The sequence below is a fragment of the Myotis myotis genome, unplaced genomic scaffold, assembly GCF_014108235.1.
Source record: "Myotis myotis isolate mMyoMyo1 unplaced genomic scaffold, mMyoMyo1.p scaffold_m19_p_13, whole genome shotgun sequence".
Taxonomy (NCBI): domain Eukaryota; kingdom Metazoa; phylum Chordata; class Mammalia; order Chiroptera; family Vespertilionidae; genus Myotis; species Myotis myotis.
In genome coordinates this window covers 47,621,507-47,647,823 of record NW_023416317.1, presented here as the reverse complement: position 1 = coordinate 47,647,823, position 26,317 = coordinate 47,621,507, and the positions used below count along the sequence as shown (strand labels likewise).

Here is a 26,317-nt window from a genome sequence, read left to right as displayed (position 1 = left end):
GGAAACCATAAAAATTCTAGAAGAATCCAAAGGCAACAAAATCTCAGACATATGCCGAAGCAATTTCTTCACTGATACAGTTCCTAGGGCACTTGAAACTAAAGAGAAAATGAACAAATGGGACTACATCAAAATAAAAAGCTTCTGCACAGCAAAAGAAACCATCAACAAAACAACGAGAAAACCCACTGTGTGGGAAAACATATTTGCCAATGTCATATCTGATAAGGGCCTAATCTCCAAAATTTATAGGGAACTCATACAACTTAACAAAAGGAAGATAAACAATCCAATCAAAAAATGGGCAAAGGACCTAAATAGACACCTTTCAAAGGAGGACATTCAGAAAGCCAAGAGACATATGAAAACATGCTCAAAGTCACTAATCATCCGAGAGATGCAAATCAAAACAACAATGAGGTACCATCTCACACCTGTCAGACTGGCTATCATCAACAAATCAACAAACGACAAGTGCTGGAGAGGATGTGGAGAAAAAGGAACACTTGTGCACTGCTGGTGGGAATGCAGACTGGTGCAGCCACTATGGAAGACAGTATGGAGTTTCCTTAAAAAACTGAAAATGGAACTCCCATTTGACCCTGTGATCCCACTTCTAGGAATATATCCCAAGAAACCAGAAACACCAATCAGAAAGGATATATGCACCCCTATGTTCATAGCAGCACAATTCACCATAGCTAAGATCTGGAAACAGCCTAAGTGCCCATCAGTAGATGAATGGATTAGAAAACTGTGGTACATCTACACGATGGAATACTATGCTGCTCTAAAAAGGAAGGAACTCTTACCATTTGCAACGTCATGGATGGAACTGGAGAGCATTATGCTAAGTGAAATAAGCCAGTCAATGAAGGAAAAATACCACATGATCTCACTCATTCATGGATAATAGAGACCATTATAAACTTTTGAACAATAATAGATACAGAGGCAGAGCTGCCTCAAACAGATTGTCAAACTGCAGCAGGAAGGCCGGGGAGGGTTGCGGGGCAGGAGGTAGGGGGGTAAGAGATCAACTAAAGGACTTGTATGCATGCATATAAGCATAACCAGTGGACATAAGACATTGGGGGGTAGGGGAGGCTAGGGGACTGTCTAGGGCGGGGGGATAAAATGGACATATATGTAATACCCTTTGTAATACTTTAAGCAATAAAAAAAAAAAAAAAAAAAAAAAATGGGCAAAGGACCTAAATAGACACCTTTCAAAAGAGGACATTCAGAAAGCCAAGAGACATATGAAAACATGCTCAAAGTCACTAATCATCTGAGAGATGCAAATCAAAACAACAATGAGGTACCATCTCACACCTGTCAGACTGGCTGTCATCAACAAATCAACAAACGACAAGTGCTGGAGAGGATGTGGAGAAAAAGGAACACTTGTGCACTGCTGGTGGGAATGCAGACTGGTGCAGCCACTATGGAAGACAGTAAGGAGTTTCCTCAAAAAACTGAAAATGGAACTCCCATTTGACCCTGTGATCCCACTTCTAGGAATATATCCCAGGAAACCAGAAACACCAATCAGAAAGGATATATGCACCCCTATGTTCATAGCAGCACAATTCACCATAGCTAAGATCTGGAAACAGCCTAAGTGCCCATCAGTAGATGAATGGATTAGAAAACTGTGGTACATCTACACGATGGAATACTATGCTGCTGTAAAAAGGAAGGAACTCTTACCATTTGCAACGGCATGGATGGAACTGGAGAGCATTATGCTAAGTGAAATAAGCCAGTCAATGAAGGAAAAATACCACATGATCTCACTCATTCATGGATAATAGAGACCATTATAAACTTTTGAACAATAATAGATACAGAGACAGAGCTGCCTCAAACAGATTGTCAAACTGCAGCGGGAAGGCCGGGGAGGGTTGGGGGGCAGGAGGGAGGGTGGTAAGAGATCAACCAAAGGACTTGTATGCATGCATATAAGCATAACCAATGGACATAAGACACTGGGGGATAGGGGAGGCTAGGGGACTGTCAAGGGCGGGGGGAAAAAAAGAACACATATGTAATACCCTTTGTAATACTTTAAGCAATAAAAAAAAAAAATAATAATAATTCCTGCTATCCTCAGACTTCCTGAAAGGAGATGCACTTGAAATATAGGAGAGATGAATTCATCTGATGTCAGTGTGGTTTTTGTTCTAACGGGTAGCAACATTGAATTGGAATTGTTCCTCACCACAATTAAATCTCTATACAGCCTCCATAAAGGGGAGAAAGAGGTTGTCAAAGTGTTTCCAAGATACCTCCTTTCCTCGGGGGGGGGGGGGAGGAGGGGGAAGCAACCAGGGAGGAAAAGGTGCTATGTGTCTGCAGAGAGAGAACTTACAGAGACTGGGGTAGAACTAGGGTGCTGTATAGTAAATAAAAGCTAATTACAAAACAAAATCTCTGAGCCTTTACTGCTGAGCCATCAAGGATTTTGCTTGTGTTTGGATCTTGCTTTAATTTTCATTGTTCCTGATGACCCAGGTGGGCACTAGTCTAAATTCTCTAGACAGAAGCCACTTGGGCCACTCTATCTTGGACCACTGATACACTCATCACACAGTAGGAACAGATCCAGACCAGCTTGCTGAAGGGAGAAATGGATACTCTTGGGAGGGAGACATTTTCAGGAACCTTACAACATATTGGGGGTGTGGAGTCTGTGTTTTGCCATGTCCAGGGCTCAATCAGAAAGTAATTTCCTACTTAAGATATAGGAATTGGTGTGCGCCTCGTTGTGTGGGGCACTATTCCAGGTCTGGGCCATCTGTGGCCATGCTCAGTGGATCCCAGATGCCCTGCTTGGAAAGTAACCTAAAATGAGCATGTGGCTGGCCATTTGAAAGAGAGGATCTGTAGTTTAAAGTTGTCTGGCCTGCCGCCATTCAATGTCAGAATTGGAATCACATAACTGTTCCCTGCCTCCAAAGGCAGGCCAGGCACGATGATGTACACCCCATGTCCCTGACCTCAGGTAAAGCTCCATTAAAACAAACATTCTTGCTTGAAGGGGCAGCTAAAGAGTTAGTTTCATTCAAGACTATAAGCAATTCAATAAATCTTTAAAAATAATAAAGAAAGAAATGTAAGGGGGAAAAACCCAAGATGGCAATCGTAAGATCTTAGCTTCCATAATTATTTTAAATGTAAATGGGTTAAATATCCCCCAAAAAACCACAGAATTGCTGAATGGCTAAAATAAAAACATGATTTAACCATTAAAAAACAAAGACTACAAGCATGATGCAGGCGAATACCTCCTGCTTTGATGGATTCTCCTGCTTAGGTGCTCCTTGTTCCAAGCCTCCAACAAGACCCTATAATCCTGAAAAACCCGGGTCAAGGAAAATGGGTGTATGTTTTTTTTATAATGCTCCATATTTTTAAATATTGATCCATCTTGTTAGTCTTATAATAGTGTGAGCTGGTGTAAGCTCTGTGAGTTGTTAGAACCTGCGAAAGCTAGCAGGAGCTGAAGAAAGGAATAGAAGAGGTTGTCAAACCATTCTATATGAAGGGACTGAAAGAAACCATTGATGAAATTCAGGAGATCCTTGGCCAGTCTCGACTTAGATGATGGGAAATGTTGGCCTGAATGGTGTGATTGAAGAGTTGGTGTCATGTTATTCACGGATTCTATAATGAATACCCAAGCTAAGGCAATGGAAGTGAGATTAGCTTTGCACATGTGTGGTGTGATCCGACCAAAACAGCCTTGAAGCACACTTGCTTCTCAGAGACTTCAAAAACAGAAGCGACACGTGGACCTGGTGCCAACGGACATTGTCAGAAGAAAGACATGAAGCGAAAACACCTACTTTGATGTGTTAAATGTGCAAGCTAGCACTTAAAAATCAAATGGGGTGTACGTAGTAACCCTGCAACAAAGTAGGACACCCTAAACCCTGGAGGGGGACTGGGAAGTTGGTACTGCACCAAAGAATGGAAACATGAATGCCGTTATTAAAGTTTGCTAGAGTGTAACCTAGGCTACAGATATGGAAATGGCCAGGCTGAAAATATCTTGGGAAAGAATCAAATTTATGTTTTAATGTATCACGGAAATGAAATATCTGTCAATCTTACATAATATGCAATTGTCAGCTTTTGAGCTGCTAGCTTATTTGTGATACTTTCAAAATTTTAAACATAGATAAGAAAGGAGAAGTCAGGAGTTACATTCATAACATACAGCAATACATGCTCAGAAGTGAACTCTTTTGTTGAATATGGCCTCCTTAATAAAAATTTCAAGGTGTAAACACGGGGAAAATCATACAGTGAGAAAAATTCATAGTCATAATGATAATTTAGGAAGAAATGGAGGAAGGGAGGGAGGGAGGCAGGCTGATCAGCTAGCTCAATTGTCAACAAAACCCACAAAACCTGGCAAAGTTAATATGTGAAAGTGGAACATGATATATTTGTAGCAGTTCATGAGGAAGCCTGCAACAAAAATTTAATTTTCACAAATAGATTTAAAACTAGGAAGACGAATAAAAAAAGCTACTCACTCATTATTATTAGCATCTAAGCAGAGACAGGATTATTCATCATTATAGATAAATAGTATATTAGGAATAGCATTTTCCTGCATTTATTAAAGTACAGTGTGCAGGAAAAATGTATTCTATACTTCGAATGAGAAAACATTTTTACTGAAAAAATAAAAGAAGAATATAAGGGAAGTAAAGAACACGACGGGATCTGTTACCTCCCAAAAGTCATGTACATGAAAATAAGCAATCTGAATCTCTAAGTACCAAAGAATACTAAGCATGTTAGCGTGAATGACTACTTTTAGCCTCACAAAGCATTGCTAGTATTGTGATTTAAATATTAAGAATTAAGATAGATATAGATAGAGATATATATATGTCTACAGAGAGAGACAACGTGTTTATCATTTGTGCAATCCCAGGTCTTTGAAATCCTCTGTGGTCCAAAACTAACCTTATCATCTAGCAGGTGGTGTTCAATCCTGGGCACGCCGGCTCCCTGCTGGCACTGACCATCCCTAGGGGTGGTCTGGGCATGCCCAGAGGTGAATATTCCAGGTCAGCTCACAGATTTTCTAAACTCCAGGGCTCCAGCAGGAGTGTGCGGAGAATAACATAGGAGCAGAAAACAAAGCTACTTCCTCCCTCTGCTGGGGATCCACGGGGCTCACCAACCTGCCAAACTTAAGGGGACTCTGAAAAAAAAAAACCAAAAAACAACTGCTGCCTATATACATTGTCCCCACCTGCTGTATCATTTCTGCAGGAATTCAGTCAGCCAATTTTGGAAGATTTCTTTTTAAAAAAACACACACAACTGCTCTGGTTATAAGCCAAACCTCCTTTATGACCTGCCTTTCTCTAGGCACCCACCACCTGGATGAGTGGCGTGGGCTGTGGTGCAGACTTTGTGTCCTGGCAACATTACTAAAAACTGGTTGGAAACTTTAGGAAGCTTCCTCTTAGAGGGAAGGATGATGCAGCATTTTTACCTATTTTATTTTTTTCAAGTTCTATATGCAAATCAGGAGTAAATTTATTCTGTTTGTTGATTTTCTCTTCTCCTTAAAACTTACAACTGAATTTTGGGGGCAGAGCATTTTGAAAGATAATTGCAGCCTTTTCTTGAAATAAACACTGGGGCAAAAATTTGTTTTCTGACTGACAATAATAAGCTATTGGTGTTACGTTCACCATGGCCAATGCAGAGTGTAGTCTCTAACCATCTTACATAACCTCTCTATAGATCCTCTCTCTCTCTCTCTCTCTCTCTCTCTCTCTCTCTCTCTCTCTCTCTCTCTCTCTCTCTCCCCTCTCTCTCTTTCCTGGAATATATGTTAATGATGCAATTAATACAATGTTTATTAGAAGTAATACATGCAGCTTCCCCCCTTGAGGCTCCCCCTTTTTTCCTTTTCTTGGTTTAGTAGAATAATGCTCCTGCAAAAATGAATACTTTTATATTTAGGCCCACTCCTTGCCAAAAATGGGAAAACAAAGTAAAAAATGATACAGAGGTGCCCCAGTCACCATTAGCGGTCCCCGCCCGCCATAATCCCAGCACATAAAGCTCTGCCTCTTAAAAACCAGGGTCTGTTCCAGAAGGGGGATGCTGTCAAAAATGCCTGCTCCGCTGCTAGCTTCTAGGGTGTGTTATCCGGGGGTGGGGGCGGGGGTGGCTGTATCCGTGCCATTCAAAATGTCACTATGAATTAAGTTGTTCTGCATTGCGATTTCCCACTTCAGACTAAATTGCATTTTTCTTTAATTAACTACAAAGCATCTTTCAAGTTCTATATGCAAATCAGGAGTAAATGGAATACCTTTTCATTTGTCCTATGTGCTCTTAGTAAGTTCCCTGGTAGAAATAGGGGTATTGTCTCCTCTTGCAAACCAGCACCTCTCCAAAATGCATTGGAAGTATGCGGAGCTGCACCCGAAGTCCAGCTTCCAACAGCCATCGCAGCAAAGGCTGTCACTTCTTTAGGGATAATCTGTAAATTGTGCTTCTCTTTCTCCCATAAGTTCTCTAAAAACGGGAGATCCTCATTTTTGTTTTATGAAACACATGGCATTTGGTAATGGTTTGAAGAAGCAATGATTTAGTGAATTAATATATAAATTTAACAAGTCATGAGGTTGTGGTGCCTATTCATAAGGCAAAACCGCGAGGCCTCACTTCCAAACGAGCAATTACTTTCTCATTAGCATTATCACTGCCACAAATCACATTGGTAAATAAAACTGCTTTTACTATAAATGCAATCTGAGATGTTACATAAAGTGAAACGCTAATGTAAACAGAGCCAATTTAAAGCAATTCCAATACACTTAGAGCAGTGGTTCTCAACCTTCTGGCCCTTTAAATACAGTTCCTCATGTTGTGACCCAACCATAACATTATTCTTGTTGCTACTTCATAACTGTACTGTTGCTGCTGTTATGAATCGTAATGTAAATATCGTATATGCAGGATGGTCTTAGGCGACCCCTGTGAAAGGGTCGTTCGACCGCCAAAGGGGTCGCGACCCACAGGTTGAGAACCGCTGACTTAGAGGCTAGTCACTCTGTGCCTGGCTTTATTTTGATTAAAAAAACAAAACAAAAACAGAGGATAAAAGGATCAGCCCTCAAATGTCCTCTTTTGGGAGCAGAGGAAACTGAGTCACAGAGAAATGAAACCGCATAGCCAACTTTTCACTCTAGGAAAGGGTGGGGCCAGCGTTCAAATTCTGACAGACTGGTCCCAGGACTTGAACTGTAACCACCACACTTTGGAACGAGCCAGGATAACAGTCACTACATGCCTGGCAATAAATAACGAAGGCATTCCCAACATGACGCCAGGGGCAATGCATGGCCCGGAACCACAGGGGGCAGCTGAGGGTCCCTGCCTACTCCAGGGTTCCTAATTCTTCTCAAACGAGCCTCTTTTACTTTTATAATCAGAAAAAGTAAGCATAGGGAAGAGACCAAAAAATAATAAATAAGTTCAAACTGGCCATTTGCAGTTCTAATTGCCCTGTGAAACATGTTTGTGCTTCCAATGCAATTACCCATTTAACCAGAAAACATGAAGGTAAAGACAAGGCCAAGAACTGTTAATAAGCCAAGAGTAAAGAATAAGCACGTCGATTCAAATGTGCAATAAAAGGAAGGAAGTCTCTGAAACTGCATGTTTTAAATAAATGGCAAAGACAAACCAAAAGGAAATTGCCCCGCATCCAAGCCAAACGATTTAATAAAAAACAAACAAAACTATTGTATAATGCCAAAGCAATCTCAAGACCAGTTATGTGAATATTGAAGTTATTGTACAATATGCTTGTTTTATGCTCGGGATAAATATCACGATGAAAACAACTCAAATGTCTTAAAAACGAAGTCAAGAATAATTCCATGTCAGGCTGGGCTAAAATTTCTCAAGAACTCAAGAACTCTTTTTTTTAATGGGGCCACTGACTTGAATACTGTGTTCTGAGCTTACTTCTCTCTATAAGGAATCAACTGAAAAGTTTCAGGGAAAATTAACAGTTTGTGGGGAGACCCTATATAACTTCATGACAAGAAATGCAATTCCCTTCTGTGTAGTAGGTTTGGGTTCCGGGGAGGACGCATGTGTGATATCTGTGATCATTATAGCATTCTTCAGACTATTTACTAGCCCCATGTGTGTTTATGGCTTTTAAACAGCTCCTGCCTGCAGCCTCTGTTTTTGGGGGCACAGTTGGAGCTAAGGGTCTGAGAGGATGACAAGGGCCAGTTGAGCTATTCCAACAAGAGTGATGATCTGGGGATTTTTAAAACCACAGCACACGTTGTGATTTTTCCTTTAAGAACTGAACAGAGGATAAATGGAATACCTTTTCATTTGTTATATGTGCTCTTAGTAAGTTCCTTGGTAGAAACAGGGGTACAAATTTGATCAGAATGCAGCCTGTCTCTCCAGGAGGACCCAGACTTAAGGGGAAAGCTGGATTGTTTAAAAATTGGGTGGAGCTCATTAAATGGCTCTTCACCAATAGCAGCGCTTTTATATAAGAGGAGAGTTTCATGAATGCATGCAATGTTTACCCAAATAATTTTTTCTGCTTGTTTCTCAAATATAGGGAGTAACAGAATCCTCAATGTTTAAAATGATCTCTTACCTCCCAGTGAATATCTTTACCTACATAAGACAACTGTATGGTAAGCCATTTTAAAAGACCTACCAACTAGTGCAATGTAGAAACAGATGCATAGATGTGTCCATTTTGACTGTGTATATTTTTTAGAGGGTCCATGTACAGCATTTTTGCCCAGAACTTGCCACTTACTTTAAGTTCTTTACTTCTCCCATAAAAACAAGATCTTATAATCTGATCTGAAAATGTATGCTCTTCAGTTGTCATATTAGAGAAAGGAAGAAACCAAAAATTAGGCTAAGGGCAATGATGATGTCCAAAATCAATCACATGTCTATGCTTATAAAGGCCACAGGACACGTGCTTTCTGATTTAGGATCGTATCCTCACCTAGATTTTTTAAACTAATTCATTTAAGATATTCAAATCCACTGATACCTAAAGAGTGAAACTCTAATACTATTTTCACTGACCTAAAAATTTCATGAAATTTGAATGTCAAAGAAGTGTCACTTAAATTAGCCACCTCTCCCCTCTGCCCACCACCCGCCCCCCACCCCCCCCAGCCCCCCCACCCCCGGACACACACACAAAGAGCAGGTGGGTTAAGTCGCTCAGAATGTACAAGTGACACTCCTCCCAGGCCCCTCCCCAAATGCCAGATCAGGCCACACTGCAGCCTGGACTTGGTTCCAGCTCTGAGAACAGAGTAGCAGCTGCTGGGAGTTGGCTGCAGCTCAAGTCTCAGCTGTATTCTTGGCCTCCTGCCTCCTCCAGGCACTTACCAGGGGCGTGTGACCAAGGAAACAGCTGAGCCCCCACCTCCAAGAGGAAATGCAACCGCCGCAACCCCCACTGCCACCTGCTCTGAGGCCAAACAACCAACAAATTCCTGCTCACTCGAGTGGCAGGGGGTAGCGTGGACTGCTGATTCACTCCCAGGCATGCCAGGCTGTTCTGCCCAGGACAGAGCCCGGGCAAAGCTTAACAGCGCTGGGGTGTCATCCTGACCGCTTTGGCAGACCCACTTGGGGACTTGAACTTGCAAAGGACTCAGAAATGGTTTTGATGTTCAAGCCCACAGGGAAGGTTCTAATCAGATCCCCGACACTGCTTCAGACAGCCTTTGCAGAATTTCCCTAAGATACCCCGTTCCTAAACAGACATGTTGATTTGTGATCTACACTGGGCTGAAGGTAGCAGGTCACTTCCACGTTCATCAGTTGCCAGGAGGCCCCTCACTACAACATCGTTATGAGAATGAAGTAGATGTCCGGAACCTCTCTTGGCCTGTGGCCTTCTTGGGTGCCATGGAGCCTGGAGACAGCCTCAGGCATCAGCACACATTCCAAGTTCAAATCCCGCTTTCAAGCGTGAGCTGAGGAGCCAGGACAGTGGAAATGTGAGTGGACGGCTGGGCACCGCTCCACAGGTGTATGGGGGTAGATCTGTCCCTTCCCAGAACTGGGGCTCTGACAGCTACTGCACTCACGTCAGCACTATTAAGAGACGGCCCTGACTTCACACGTTGTGAAATCTCACCCTACTCTGAGGACACACCTGTGTGATCTCAGGTCAACAGGGGAGGCTATGCTTTAAGCTGGTCAACATTCCTCTGGAAAGAGGAGGGCAGAGGATTGGCACTCCGTGCGTGATGCATCCCTGGGGGTTTGTTCCTCAATGACCTCTACTTGTTCGAGTTTGGAAAATTTCCATCATAAAAAGATTACTGTGGAACCCTTTCTCTGGGATTAAATCATCTTCAGATACTAAGACTATGCAGCAAAACTGGGCTTCAGTCTAGAGGGGAGATGCACCGATTTATAGGTGATCAATTATTGTTTCCAGGGAGAATGAGGTTTGAAAACCTCTTATAGGTCACAGTGTCTTTGACAACGACTGACCTGTGTCTACTTAAGGCTTTTCTCCCTGTGAGTGACTCCTGGAAGTTTTTATTCAACACAGATGTGGGCACTCAGACGCACGATGCTCTGTTCTAGGGCATCATGGGGTTAAGATTTTTGCCTTTCTGGTACACACAATTCCCTCTTCAAGGAAGGACTGTTGTCTCTTGAGGAATTATTTCAGCTGTGAGGGCTGAGTCCCCAGGGCAGCACTCTTTCTAAGGGCAGTCCACATCCAGTAACTGGTGGAGGGGGTAGTTTAAGGCCTGGCTGTTTCATCCTCAGCAAGACACTCTGGAGGCCATTCTAGATAAGAGCTCCCCAAAGGGTTGGCCAAGGCTGTTCTCATCCTTTGGCCTGAACTGGCCTGCTCCCTCTGCCCACTCCTGCTCCCTTCTTTGCCCATCACAGTGCTGGTGCCAATAACACTCCTCAGTAAACATCCTGCATACTCAATGCCGTATTAGAGTCTGCTTCCCAGAACCCTACCTGGGACATCTCAGGACATCCCTTGGGAAGGTCGCAATTGCATTGCGTTGGTTTTAAAACCCAGGTTAAAAACCACTGCTTGGCTTAAGACCCTTACTAGCTCCTCTAAATCACCTTCTCTCGTCCCTGGCACCTCATTACTGATCCAAATCTTGCACTATTTATAAAGGTGATTAAGCTCGTACATTCACTATGCACTTATATATCATTCATTTCTGAGTTACTGGTTCTTATGGGATCACATATTCAATCTGGTCAATTATTTTAAAAAAATCTATGATTCTTCCCAAAGTTGTGAATTCTCACCTCTACATGAAATCTATTCTATCCTATTGTTTACCTCCTACTCTCAGAGGCCTCTATTAGGTTACAGAATCCTCTAATCTCAAATCAAATGTAAGTCTACTTATAGGCACTTCTGAAAGTTATATGCTTAAATGTAATTTCAAAACCATCAGCAGCTAGCACCATGCCTGGCACACAGTAGGCATTCAAAATATCATGCTAACTGCTAACGTATTAGTTAATGCCTATAAAATGTTAAGCAGCTTATACAAATGATCGAATTTACTCCCTCTCAATGACTAACAGTTAGAGGTCACTGCTCCCATTACACAGATGGGATGACTGAGACTCAGTGAGGCCAGGAAACTTGCCCAAGATCCCAGAAGTTAAAAGTCACTTTCACCCAGGAAATTTTATTGTTGTCTACCTAAACTACTCTTCTGGCAGGACATATAGTAAGGTTAATTTTAAAATTTACCTTAAATTTTATTTTTAAAATTTTATAGCTGACCATAAGAAATGTATAAGTGTTCTTGTTTCCCTGCGCTACTCCGTGCAGAGCAGATGCGTTATACGCATGAGCACTTCAAATATTCTAATAAAGGAGCAGTCTAAACAACTGTCATAGTAGCTAACACTTACACTGTGCTCCTACGTGCTGAGCAGTAGTCCACGAACTGTACCGGTAAGGACTCACAAGTCACTTTTTCTCTTTCCCTCCTTATGTGGCTCGTTCACCCTTTCTCTTTGTGGACAGGCCGGGGGGAGGTGACGACGTAGCAGCATGGGTCCTTAATTATTCTCAGAAGCACAGCTCCATTACTGATTTTCCTACTATGACAATGAATCAATAAGAGAACGTTAAATCACATTTGATGTTTTGCAAAGCTGAGATGACTTGTATTTAAACTGGTCAAAGTAAAATATTTGGTCTCTTAGAGAGCCCGGCTTTCGCTGTCCAGACAGTCCACGTGTGTGTGACCTATGTGCACTCAGACCTGTGAATGCCCATGGAGTCGATGAGCACTGATTCCCTCAGCTCCTTCTAGCAGCAAGGCATTCTCTTAGGAACCGTGAGAGGTACAAAGACAGGCATGGTCTAGCACAGGGGTGGGCAAACTTTTTGACTCGAGGGCCACAATGGGTTCTTAAACTGGACCGGAGGGCCAGAACAAAAGCATGGATGGAGTGTTTGTGTGAACTAATATAAATTCAAAGTAAACATCATTACATAAAAGGGTACGGTCTTTTTTTTTTTTAGTTTTAGTTTTATTCATTTCAAACGGGCCGGATCCGGCCCGCGGGCCGTAGTTTGCCCACGGCTGGGCCTAGCATCTGCCTTCCAAACATTTACAAGCTGCCAAAAATGAGGAGTTGCTAAGCTTTCCAAGGACTTATCTTCTCTGTTTTTCAGTAAGTACAGGGCGTCCCCCCAAAACGTATACACACTTTGAATAATTATTAATCCCAATGGGTTAAATCTGAAAAGAAAGAAACATCAATTGAGCTATCAGCTGTAAAGGGTGTATATATTTGGGGGGCATCCACTATGTTAATCAGTGAATTCCAAATGCATCCTCATAGGGTCGTTCACTAATTTTCAAGGGAAAAAGTGAGACTAGATAGTTCTTTATTCAAAGAAATTCCAATAAGATGAACAGAATGGTATCCTTCAAATAAGAAAGAAAATATTTACTCAAAATCCTCAGATGAGAGTTAATAATCCTCCGTTTGCATCTGACAATTGCCCATCAAGAAGTGAACTTTAAGAATGAAGTCTGTCATTACCTTGACCTGTTGTTACACACACTGAAGGCGGGAGTAACCTTCCGCTCACCCTGCCCGAGAGCCCAAGTATGGCTCTCTCCTTCCAGACCTTTCTCCAGGGCTGGGACAAGCAGGGGTCAGAAAAGAGGGCACAAGTTATAGCCGGTGGCAAGGATGGTTTGGAAGGGCAAAGGACCAAGGTGGCAGTGGGGATGCGCATTGCGGGTGTGTGTGCAGGGGGCGGACACAGGCAGTGCAGGTCAGCTCAGATCCGGAAGGGTCAGGCCACTGTCAAAAGCTGAAGCTGGGAACAAACACAGATGCGACAGAGCAACCATCCTTGCTCATCGTTCAGGGCATGAATGCACCAGTCCCCTGTGTCCCCCTGGAGGAATTAAAAAGAACTATTTAATTGTAAACATTTCAAAGAACCTTCAGTAATTTAGAAGCGAAGGAAACCACCTCTTTCACTGAATCCGGTCAAAGGGAACAAAAAAGCCCAAGTCCTTAACCTGAGAATCCCCGAGAAGGATGCCAGAAGGGCTTGTTGGGGCTAGAACACTGGTCTGGCCCTTGGCACTGTGTCCCATGCTCTCCCTGCGCCAGCAGATGGTGCAATGCACACCTGTGACACTTGTCACAGAACAACTCTCTGATATGTTTATTACGAGAACTTACATGAATCTTCACACATCCAGACGTCATCAAGTACCTGTTTCCTGACTAAGCTGCCCCTGAATAGCATGGTGTGTCTGGTATAAAGCAGGAAGCCCCACCGTCAGCTAGGACCACGCCCCAGCCACCTCCACTCTCCAACGGATTCTTCTTTTAGAGAAACCCATTTTACAGCATGTGAGGGATCACGGCTTTGAACCAAAAAGATGAATCAAAAGTCACATCTTCCCTGATGGAAGATGACTTGGGATGGTGAACACACAATACAGGGTACAGATGATATGTTGTAAAACCTGAAACCTGTAAAATTTTGTTAACCGGTGTCACTCCAATGAATTCCATAAAAAAGGAAAAAGAAGTCCCATCTTCCCTAACAAATCCATGGCCATCTCTCCACTCCTATGGTCTGTTCTTCCTCTGTGCCCACCCTGGCCTCTAGCAGGGCACACACTTCCATTTCAGCCCTTACCATAGGATCCTGACGTTGTCTGAGAGTCGGGCTCTAAGTTCCCCAATGGCAGGGACTATGCCTTGCTTATCTCTGGGTTGCTAGGAACCACCAGGAACATAACAGGAAGTTATTAAGTGTTTCTAAAAAGGGAAATGTCTTCCAATCATCTTAATCAGGAAACCTGTACTCATTTTTCAATTATTTAAAATATTAACTGTTTATTATTTATATTATAGTATATATATATTCTATTGATTGCTTATATTAATACAATCCTATTTTTGAACATGTTTATAAGGCTTATGCCTTAAGATAATACTAGCCTTGTGTTTTGTGTCTATGTAAAGAACAAAGGTCAGATCAGCAAATACTCTCCAGGGATACACTGACCTCCTTATTCAAGATTCACTGATTCCTTATTCAAGCAATCACTCTTTTGGGAAAACTGGATATAGTTTAATAATGAATCACACGCATGATTTCCAAAATAATTTGTCTGGCTTATCAATAAGTTCTAATTGAGTGACTGGATGTCATTACTATCTTGAAAGGGTTCTACCAACTGTCATTTGCCCAGTAGTGACACTGATATATTTTGATGAGTGTTTTAAGATCACCTGTAGCTGAAGATCAGAAAGACACAGTAATACCAGATGCACCCCTTTCCACAATTCCTGGGGAAAAGGTAGGATCAGAAGTAAATTTCTTTGTAGATCCATGTTTTTCAAACTTTAGATCATGACCTGCTGCTAAATCAGGAAGTCAAATCATGGCTTGTAATGCAGACTTTTAAAATGAAGTCAACAGAGCGCAAAATAGGGTGGAATGAAGTGGACTAAGAATAGAGTAGGTAAAATTAGGTAAAAATTAGAGGCCTGGCCAGCATAGCTCAGTGGTAGAGCGTCAATCTATGCACCAGGAGGTCATGGTTTGATTCCCAGTCAAGGCATATGCCTGGGTTGCAGGCTTGATCCCCCAGTGCGAGGCGTGCAGGAAGCGGCCAATTGATGATTCTCTCTCATCACTAATGTTTCTATCTCTCTCCCTCTCCCTCTCCCTTCCTCTCTGAAATCAATAAAAATATTTTAAAAAAATCAGAGTATATTACCCTTGGTCCAGCTATGCCTTCTTCTGTAAAATTCTATTTCACCTGTGTGCATGCAATTATTTGTGGGCTGTGCCTGTGCACATGTATGTATATAAAAGGCACTTTTACAATGGGTCTGTATCAAAGTGTTGTGGGAATAGATCACATAATTTTTTCATAGCTGTTTGAGAATAATCTGAGAGATATATGTAACTCATGTCTTGATTGCCAAAGTCTGCGAGAGAGAAAATACGAAAATAAGGGCGGTGACAGGCTTCCTGCTGTGAAACGCAAACATCATTCATGAGATTCAAAGACCTTATCATTTAAATATGAGGACTGATGCGGCTGATGAAGATAGAGCATCTTAGTTAAAACAAACAAACGATTATGTTGGACAACAGTGTAAACAAGACCCTAATTCATGAAGCAGCTAATTGCTCTTCCCAGCTGCAGGAGATTGGCCTACACTCTGTCTCGTCCCATGCAGACTGTGCGTGACATTTGTACCCTTGCCCTTGAAATTCCGCCCAGCGCCAGTCCAGCCGTACACACCAGAGCCTGGGGGCCAAAGAGGGGTGGGTTCAGAAAGAGCCTAAGAGACAGCTGGTTAAAAGCATCAAGTCTGCCTCCTATAGACACACACATATTTACCTCTAAGTTGTGCTGGAGTTAAACTCATACTTAAATTGCTCTGTTTCCTCACAAAACTTACTGCTATGTCACCAGAAAGCACCTTGAGGGCATCCATTGAAGCCAAAGGAAATTGATATTTCATATCAGTTTTTTTTTAGTAAATCACAAAATTGGTAATCAGATAATGATAATCACAAAATCCCACAGTTGCTCATATTTAATTCAACATAAACACAGGTCCATTAACCCATACTATAAAAAAAATAATAGCCACCATGTTTTCATATGGCATACGTTGTGCCAAATGCCACAAAGGTCGCCTTACACATAATGTAAAGAAACCTGGGGAAGGTCAAATGGCATCCCTGTCATTGAAATGCTGCTCTGAAAAACCCATGCTCTGACCACTGCTTCCCACAGCTAGTAGAAATGACAAAGCATGCCTGCCCCTGGAATTCATTTTGAAAGAGACAAAGCTTACAGAAAAGGCTTCTAAGAAAAGAGACAAGTGGGGAAGTAGGAGAGCGCTGCTTGAGGAGCCACAGGTAAGGACTATAACGGGCAGGTCTGTCCAATTTCTTTCTGTCTAGAGTAGAGTTTGGAATCTTCATCTCTTCTTTTGAGATGCTATGTTTTAAAAATAATTTTAAATCGAAGTAAATTAAACTTTATCCTGAGGTTTGTTTCTTGTTGGTATTTGACAGCATCCCCTTAATGTTTCGGATGAGGAAACATCTATCATGCAAATTCTACACTGTGATGAGGTCTTTTATGTTTTAGGCCCACGGTTCCCGGATTGTGGTCTCTGGACCAGACACATCAGCATTCCCTTGAAACTAGTTGGAAAAGCTAACACCTGGGCCTCACTCTCTATGCACTGAATCAGACTGTGTGTGACATTTGTACACTTGCCCTTGAAATTCAGCCCAGCACAAGACCAGCCGTACATACTCAGAATCAGAGGGTCCGGCTACCTGCGCTGGAGTAAACCCTGCAGGTGAGTTGTGCTGCCTGTGCAGGTTTGAGAGTCGCTGAGCTAGGGATGGCACTTGTTGTGTAGCACAGGAGGTGGGATGTCCTAGCCTGAAACTCCCCTTTGAGGTGGCTACGCACTCACACTTCCTTCCTTCTGCAACAGGGTTCCCATAAAGCACAGGATGGTTCATTCGTGTTAAAAGATGAGCCTGTGGTCCCCAACTGACACTTGTGAGACAGATAGTCTGGCTCCTTTTGGCCACTGGAGCAGAGCTGTGGAATCAAACCCTGAAATGCAGAGAAATCCCTAAACTCCTCACTTGAAAGGAATTCATCTCCCTGCCCTCGACTGCCATCTTGCCATGTCATCAATGCTGATGGGTAGAGAGCAGGGGTAAACACAAGTTTCCTCTCCTCATTGACTCTGTTCTGTAACCCTGTCTTCAATGAGGTATTGTTCATTAGCAGTGAAATAAGTGAATTCAGAGGGAACATGAGGTAATAAAGCAGCTAGCTAAGCTCTCCCCCTCGCTGACCTCACCATTATAGGGGTTTCTCCTTTTATAATATAACCAGGTTGTGAGTTTATATGTATAATGTATGTATAATACATATAACATATATATATTTATATGTATAAATGTGTATCTAAATGTATATATGAAGACATGCACATATCTATTTATCAAAGAGTAGGCATGTATGTTCCAAACAATAAAATTGTAGGTAATCTCATTTATCTAAGTAAACCTGGCTAGCTAATTCACCTGTGCATTAGAGAGATTAAGAAATTTAGAGCAATATTTTCGCTGTGTATAATGTAACATATATTGATATCAAATAAATCCTATTTACCAATAAACTATATTTCCACTTCTTTGGGTTAGATAAATGGAGAGACAAATAAGACTATGTTGGTTTAGTTTGCTTCAGGTCACAACATAGAATTAATAAAACACATTTAATTAGCGCAGTCCCTGAATCTCTCCAAATATTTTAACAAAGCCACTCCCTTTGACAAGTAATTAATAGAGAGACTGATTATCATACTGCACTTAGCTTTTGTTTCAGGCAAGGCTGAAACTTCTGTTAACCCCACCACTTCCTGTATCTGAGAAACGGACTCCCTGAGGGTAGAAGGATAAAAGGGCCACTTTGATCTTGAGCATCTGCCAGAAGCAACCGTCACCCTCGGTGCCAAACACAGGGACAGCACAGCCGAGAATGAGTGTGCGCTCCAGGTGTCTGGGGTCTGCTGGGTAGAAAACAAATGGAGGACAAACAATCCATGAAGGAAGCTCACACTGGCTACTTCTAATTCAAGATTAACGGAAAACAATTTCAGGGGCAACATATTAGTAAAAAAGGATAATTTCATTCTCAACGCCTGTCAATTGCATAAATGTGTGTCGGCAGGTGGGCGGGGAATAGAGTTATCTACCTGGTGTTAGTTCTTCCCCGTGGGACAGAGGCAGAGTATACATAATTTGCAAGAACATTTCCCATCACATAGCTGAAGAGCAAGACCATATGCCATAATGAGAAATAATCATGAGAGAAGACAATCAAGATGACTTAGAGCCCAAACTTCACGAATTCATCAGGAAAATAAAAAAGGAAAAGCAATTTTTCTTTAAACTCTCCTCATTGCCTGAGGGGTATCTCCAAAACCACTTTTTCATCAAGTTAGTAAAAAAAATTTAATAAATATTTTCCCCCTAGTCACTTATCCCTGGCTATCTACATTCACTTAAGTGTGAACTATTGAGTTCCTTAAATAAGTAATGTTGCCTCTAAATTGGGCAGATTGGATAGGCTGTAATTTTTTTGTTTTTTTCCCCCATTTTTCTTTTCCTTAGCTATGTGGCATGTATTGTTAACACCTTACAAAAGCCAATGTGAAAGAATCCCCCCACCCACCCAAATCTTTTTATCTTCTTTTTCCCCCCAGTAATCCATGGACAGTTCAAATACTGGGACTCAAATGATAACTTCATAGCATTTTCAAAACAAGTATTAATATCCTTGTAATTTCATTACACATTTTCTTACAGGTTTCAACGGATAAACAGTTCCTGTAGGAGAAAGCAGGAAGGAGACATTTCTACATGTAGCAAGTGGTTGACATGCTATACCTCATGAAGGGAGTATTATTGTTCACATGTTCTAAGAAGGAAATCGAAGCTCCTAATCGTTAATTAATGTGGCCAGGCCATTGAAAGGCAGCAATGGAATTCAAACTTGTCACCTTGACCTCAAGCCTATTGCCTGTCTAGGTCCCTTGGAGAAAGTGTGTCCCAAGATAGGTGATGTCAGGTGCTGAGAATCCATCCTTGCCACAAAAGTACAGATTTGAGACCCACGCAGGTGCACAAATTTCCACCTACTCAGAACCAGTTTCAAAAGTTAAGTTCCATGTCCTTTTTGTCATGACCCCGGACACCTATCCTTCCACTATCTGGATTCTCAATTCCTGGTTCTGATCTCCAGATAGATCTAATTCTCCATGCTTTCTAGGGCTTTTGTTTTATTTATTTTTAAAATATATTTTTTATTGATTTCAGAGAGGAAGGGAGAGGGAGAGAGAGATAGAAATATCAATGATGAGAGAGAATCATTGATCAGCTGCCTCCTGCACGCCCCCTACTGGGGATTGAGCCCGTACCTGGGCATGTGTCTTTGACTGGAATCAAACCCGGGACCCTTCAATCTGCAGGCCAACACTCTATCCACTGAGCCAAACTAGTGCCTTCCTTTTGCTTTTACTTATTACAGTGTACATCGTGTTACAAAGGAAAAATAAAACAAGGATGACAAATATACCTTTCCTTCTCCTTAGACAAGAACCCCCAGGTATGCTACAACTGAAATTTTGCCCCAGCTGTGACCACAACCAAGAACAGATCTGTGAAGACAGCTCATGGGCACACAAGTCCCTTTCACACAAGGGGTAGTTCATAAATATTAGTTGCCATTTATACTGCAAACCATAATACAAATTGTTTTTCCAAAATAACAATGACCCAATAACAGAGAATAACAATGATCCCAAATGATCCAGAGGTAACTTCAGAATGAGTAGAGGAATGCTGAGTTTTCCATCACACTGTCCCTGTGGCTTCAACAAATAATATAGTCAGAGCTACAGGAATCTTGGATGCTGATAAGAATTCATGCCTGGGGAAACAAGGTAATTCAGAGGGCAGAAGGAACAAGCCAAGTAAAAGAATTCCCACAGAGCCCAACAAATGACACTAATGACCTAATCAATACAATAATAAATTCAGATCTCCTCCACACATGGCCACTCAGCAGCTTCCCTAAAAAGTTCAGAAAAGCGTCGCGTTCCTTTCATTTAGATTTTTCTTACCTTTATCAGTGTACTGCAGCAGGAGCACCCCAAAGGGGACTCTCCATCAATCAAAATATTAGGCAAGTTCACCATATCAGTCCTTTCAAATGTGCAGGTCTGGGTCTATTTCACTGCCATGAACAGTCACACCATTTGATCCCTGCCTACACCCAAGGATCTAATTTATAAATGACGACACAAGTGAAATCGCCCCATCCTTTCTTAAAACATCAAAACGAGTCTATATTTTACAGCCAGGTCAAAGCAATGAGGTAACGTTTTTCTGGTGATTTTAGAAAAATTGATTTTAGAGTCTTCATCTCTTGCTAGATCATTTTGGTGCATCTCTGACTCTACCAATGGCCTTCTGTTGGACATAATTATTGCTTTTATCTGCATTGTGTACAAATCACAGGTCCACAGTGACTTCATTTGAAATCACTTCTAGGCCTGAAGGCCCCAAATTGCTCCTGGAAAGATGCTAAGATTAAACTTTCTACACGTTTTCTAGACCAATCTAGGAGGCCTAGTTAACTTTCTTTGTAAATGAGCAACAGTGCTACAATCTCCAAGTGAGACACCATTAATAGATAATAAAATATTATGTGGAATTTCAGACACACATGGAATAATAAATCCTCCATGCTCAGCTGTCTTTTTCAAGGCTCCCTATAATGTCAAGTATTACTCTCTGTGCAGAGGAGAGCACCTCCTAGAAAGTCATCTGGACTTCAGGTGTCCTCAGACGGCCCGTCCTCACTGAACCCTTGGCTGGGAATTGCTTATCAGGGTAGAGTATGGTTGTGCTGAAAATGAACTCCAATTATGCACGAACAAAATGCTTAAGATAACAGCCACATCATGAAAACATCATTAAGGCTGGGAGGGATCTTAAGGGGATGCTTTATTTATGTGAGGATAATGGCATCAAGCAAAGGTTGTGATAAGAACTAAACAAAGGACAAGCAAATAAAAAATTATGAGCACCAGGAAAAAATGAATTAATAATGCTAGGCACTTGACGAAGTGCTTCAGCCTTCATTCTTATGGCCATCCTATTTTAGAAATGAGGACGCTGGTGCTAAAAAGCTTAAGAAATGTATGAAGTTGCAGGGTGGGATCTGAACCCCGAGCTGGGACCCCATATTCTCTTTACTTAACCAAATACTCTTGGTAAGTTTTCCTTCTCATCATTTCAGTGTTATCTTGGAGCGTTAGTCCTTATTTTCAAGGCTAAAATAAAATGTATACCCCAAATTTATAGACAATGCAATATACAACTGGCCCATGAATATTCTACAAAAAAGCCATGGAATCATAGGAACTAAACTGGAAGAGATGCCAGCTATTATCTGGTGTATTCCTGTTGCTTTATGGGTAACTTCTAAAAGTAGGTTCTTTCTCAGTGTTTCAGGGCAAGATATTAAAACATGAACCAGGTCTGGGGCCACATATCCAGATCTCTTTCTGCTTTCAGAAACCTAAATATTTATCTCTGCCAACAGAAAGAACTGCATCCTTTAAAAAAAATCACCCTTCAGGTACCCAATAAATCAAATCTTTTACTCCTCTGAAGTTTTCCTATGACACTATATGTAATCCCATCTCCTTCTTATTATGGGCACTATTTTTAATCTATTAAGAACCTTTCTAATATTCTAAGTCTATTTTAGTTTCCTTTCTCCAACATGCAAATGTGGAACTGCAAAACAAACTCAAAGAATAATTAGCCTTTACAAAAACCTTTTTTTAAATTCTAAACCTATTTGTTGCCATGATCTGATATGAACTTGAACTTTGCAGTTTGGAGTCCCAGTTCAACTTGAATCAGTTGCTTGAAACTCTAATAAGCAATATTGTTAATGCATTATTTCATAAGATCAAAAAAGAATATAGTGTCTCATCCCAAGTCCATATACATCCTCTTAATCAGCTGACTCCTTTCTCTTGATTGAGAGCTTCACAACTGACAGTTTTAGTTTCTGGTCTAACCATCATATGAACTTTCCCCCAGCAACTTACCAGGGGTGCTCATTCTTCCTTGTTTGTTTTCTGGAAACAGTATGGTTTCTACCCTTGAGATAACTCCTATGGATCTTCCTAATTAACTTTCCCAGTAAAGAAATGTTTCTTCTAATTTGTCAAAATCACTTCATATTGCTTTACCATCCACGATATTGTCCATCTGTCATTATGGAGTTTTCTCAATCATTCACTGCATTGTTCTAACTGTTAAAATACATTTATCTTTCCCAAATGCCTATAAAATCCCATACAGCCAATTTCTCAAATATTTAGCACGAGACCTGACACATAGAAAACCCCTCAATAAATATTTGAAAAACAAGGTTGAACAAATGGATAAATAACCATGGTATCTGGTGCAAACACAAGTCTTGTGTTCTTATGCAGACATAAGAGCTCAATGCTCCTCAATTCAGCTTGCATGGAAATCCCCCTGCTTTGACACAGTGTGGTCCAGAATATATTTTCTGATTTCCTGTGGAGAAGACCAGCTGTGTCAAAATCTATTGCTTCCTGCGTATTCCCAAAGCCTGCCACAGTCACGGAGAAGAAAAAGAATGTGCTCCTCGTCTCTCTAAATTAAGGCGCCAGGTTTGGGTTTTCTTTGGGAAATGGATGGTTGAATAGAAGTTCATGTGATCAGAGCCACACTTGGCATACCTCAAAATGTAGGGGGTAAAAGAAGAAAGCAAACCCATTCCACCCTGAATTGTCTATCCCTTTCTTTGGGCTAGATTATTTTTCTAGAGAGGGGTAAACATGAGTCCAATTTTCAGTGACCCTGAGTGGATTAAATGGTTTGTCATTTAACTTGGTTAATCCTATTGCTGTTGCCCTGTAGCAGGAAGAGGGGGGCACTCACATAGAGTTTGGTTAGAGCTGTTCTGCGTAGGACAGGAAGGGGGGTCTGAAATTACCCAACTTGTTAGTATTCTCTTCCCCCTCTCTGCCTCACCCCTGCCTTCTAATCTAATACAGTGGACTTGCCCTACCTTCAGAGGAGTGAATTCTTTCTCCACCTCTTGGCTCACCTTGACCAAGGTTAATCTCCCCTCAGGCCATATCTAGTAAACATAAGTTGTCTCTACTTCAGTGCAGCAATGATTGGAAATTGTTTGTGAGCTTGCCTTGGCCTCACCCCTCTCCATGTAGATGGAAGAGTGGTCTATGTATTCAGTGTAAGCAGACTGGCGAAGCCCTAATCATTGCCTGAGATCGGAAGAAGAAACTTCTTTGTAGAGCCAACATATTTCCCAGGTCAGCTGCAATTTAAACGTAAGGGCATCTCTTTGTCCTCTTTTTCAGAAAGATGAATGTCCAATACACTTTAGCTGAAATTTTAGGGAAAAAAAACACACTGAAAACTTTACTGAGAGCTGATTTTGAATCCTGAATATTAAATGGCATCAACAATATAAAGGTCAATTTTTAAGTCAGGAAACTGATTAAATATCTGCCACATGTAAGCAAGAACTGCTAAGGACAATAAAGAAAAATATATGGGGAAATATGCTTTGGGGCTAAATCACCCTTTTGCTTAATATGAGTTATTTAAATGACTTTTGTATTTAAGCATATGTCTTTTGATGAATTTATATATATACATATGTAATGTATATATATATATTTGTTGAATTTATATACATATATGTAACATATATATACTGTATATATAAATATATATATATATTATAATTTTTCTACTCTTCCTTTTTCCAGCCAGTATTAGAAACCAAAGGTTATAAATTTATAAATTCATTCTCAGGTGCCTTCAGAGAAGTTTCATTGGAAAACTTTCTGATTGTGCCATCCCTAAGAATGGCTGATCTTCAAATTATAATTTAAAAATGAAGTGCAATTAGCTGATGATAAATTTACTGCTTGGCAGAGCTCACCTCCTGCTGTGCTGAACACTCATTGTGGTTCTCCATGTCCTGGTGGAGGAACCAACTGATTAAACCCCAATTCTGAGAGATGTTTCCCCATCCTCTGGCCATTCAAACACAGGTGTAGAAGTGACTCACTTCAGCAAAACTAAGTGCAGATAATTCAGGATGAGAGGCCAGATCATCTCCCAGTCCAAGCAGCTCACTGGGTGTTTAGCGACAGGAAGTGAGAGCCTGCTGTGGGGGTACCAGGCAGGGCGCCCACAAGCCCACAGCTCCCCTTGCTTTCAGGGCTTGGAGGGCACTGAAAACTGCCTCCATCTCCCCTCCTTTCCAAAGCTGCTGCTGTCACCCAGTAGGGCAGGATTTAACATTATTCCTCCATGGGTCCGTGCCAGCCCCTTTCTAGTTAGTTCTTCAGCCTCCCGTGTTAGATGGCAGACATTCACAAGTAAAATGTTTTGGAGAAGTCATATACTTAATATGTTCAGTATTTAGACAAATCTGGCAGGGTCATCCCCTCCCTGAGAGACTGACGGGAGATAATGGCCTTCTTAAGCACCATGATTCCTATACAATGCACACCTCCCAGATTAGCTGCTACATTGGCTTGGCCTTTGATATTTCATAGGCACAGAAAGAGTAAAGCCAGTCTCCCATTATAACCATGCAGATTTTTATGGGGTGGAAACAGAAGAACACTAAATTACTAAAAGATCTTTAAAAATTAAAAAGAATTTGTAAAGGGAGGTTTGTCTCCTTTATGTAATGAGGTTAAATCTCTCTAAAGTTTTTCAGATGAAAAGATAATCGTTTCTTTATACTGAATAATACCTATGTGCCGGGTACTTTGTTTCTGCTTCTATCCTACAAGGGAGGCCTTTAATTTTGGGAGAACGTTGATGCCACGAGGAATTAACGAAATTGCTCAAATCACGTAACTAGTAATTTGTTCAGAATGAACTGGCGTTGTTACCCAATTTAACCTGCTGAACCTGTGAAGCACAGACAGGTTTAGAGTCTTGGCCATAGTCACACTATTAGTTATTCAGACCCAGAAGCCAAACACCAGGATGGCTGGTTCAGGAGGTACATTGCATATTTATGAAGGTAAGTTTTGGGGAGGTGAGATTTGGATACACCACCCTATTGAGGCCTTATGTCTCCAGACCTTTACTCTCAATCCAAATTTTGCACATTTTTATAACCTGCAAAGTCTCAGGGAGGCCCCTGTGTCTGCGGGAAAGCCTTCCTTCATCACACACAGCAGTGGCCTGCTCCTCCTCAGCTAAGCTCCGAGCATACCTTTGGTCTACCTCTCTGTCAGTTTTAACCTGACTTTTGATCGGAAGTTCCACTGAGTTCGACGTATCTTAGCTTCCTACGTCATATCTGACAAATGATGCAGACATGACAATCATCGTTCTCATAAGCTGGAAAAAATAAATAGAATCATAGATATGGCTGCAAGGTCCTGACAATTAATTAATTTGTGATAAAACAATAGCCCTCTTGATGGGATATTTGCATCCTTGCCCTAGAAAATATATATATTTTGTCTGACATATATATATATATATATATATATTTTTTTTTTTTTCAAACATATCAACTTTGTCACATTTTACTAGGTGTGCTCTCTCACCTCTTGATGCTGGGGGAAAACACACACACACACACACACACACACACACACACACAAACTCACTGCCATCCATAGTTCCGGGTGAAGACAACAATGATAATAATAATTAAGGATGAAAGCTTCCCATTGTTAGAGTACTTAATTGTGCTTAAGCAGATAGCAACAGCACGTACACGCCACATGACGGCAGGCTCTAGGATAGAATTCTTCCAGAATTCTGTTAGTGATTATGTGGAAATTTCAAGGTTGCAGTAAGATTTTAATCTTCACAAAGGAAATATGTGCTGTGACCAAAGTTAAATCAGCACCAGAGTGGAAAACAGGGAAGAATCATTAATACCAGCTAGTTGTTTGAAGTGGGATCTTTGAATTCATCTTTAATGCAATGGCAGATGTCTGATCATTTCCTAAAATTCTGACGACACCAGCATATCTAATTAAACTTAAAATAAACAAAAATAAAACTATGTATTTAAAAGTGTTC

The 26,317-nt window shown here is 41.2% G+C and overlaps 1 protein-coding gene across 6 annotated transcripts in view; it reads right to left on the bottom strand.

Moving 5' to 3' along the window:
• ARPP21 (cAMP regulated phosphoprotein 21) overlaps positions 1 to 26,317 on the bottom strand; it is a 144,488-nt gene that overhangs the window by 110,385 nt on the left and 7,786 nt on the right. The gene's annotated exons all lie outside the window — the stretch shown is intronic.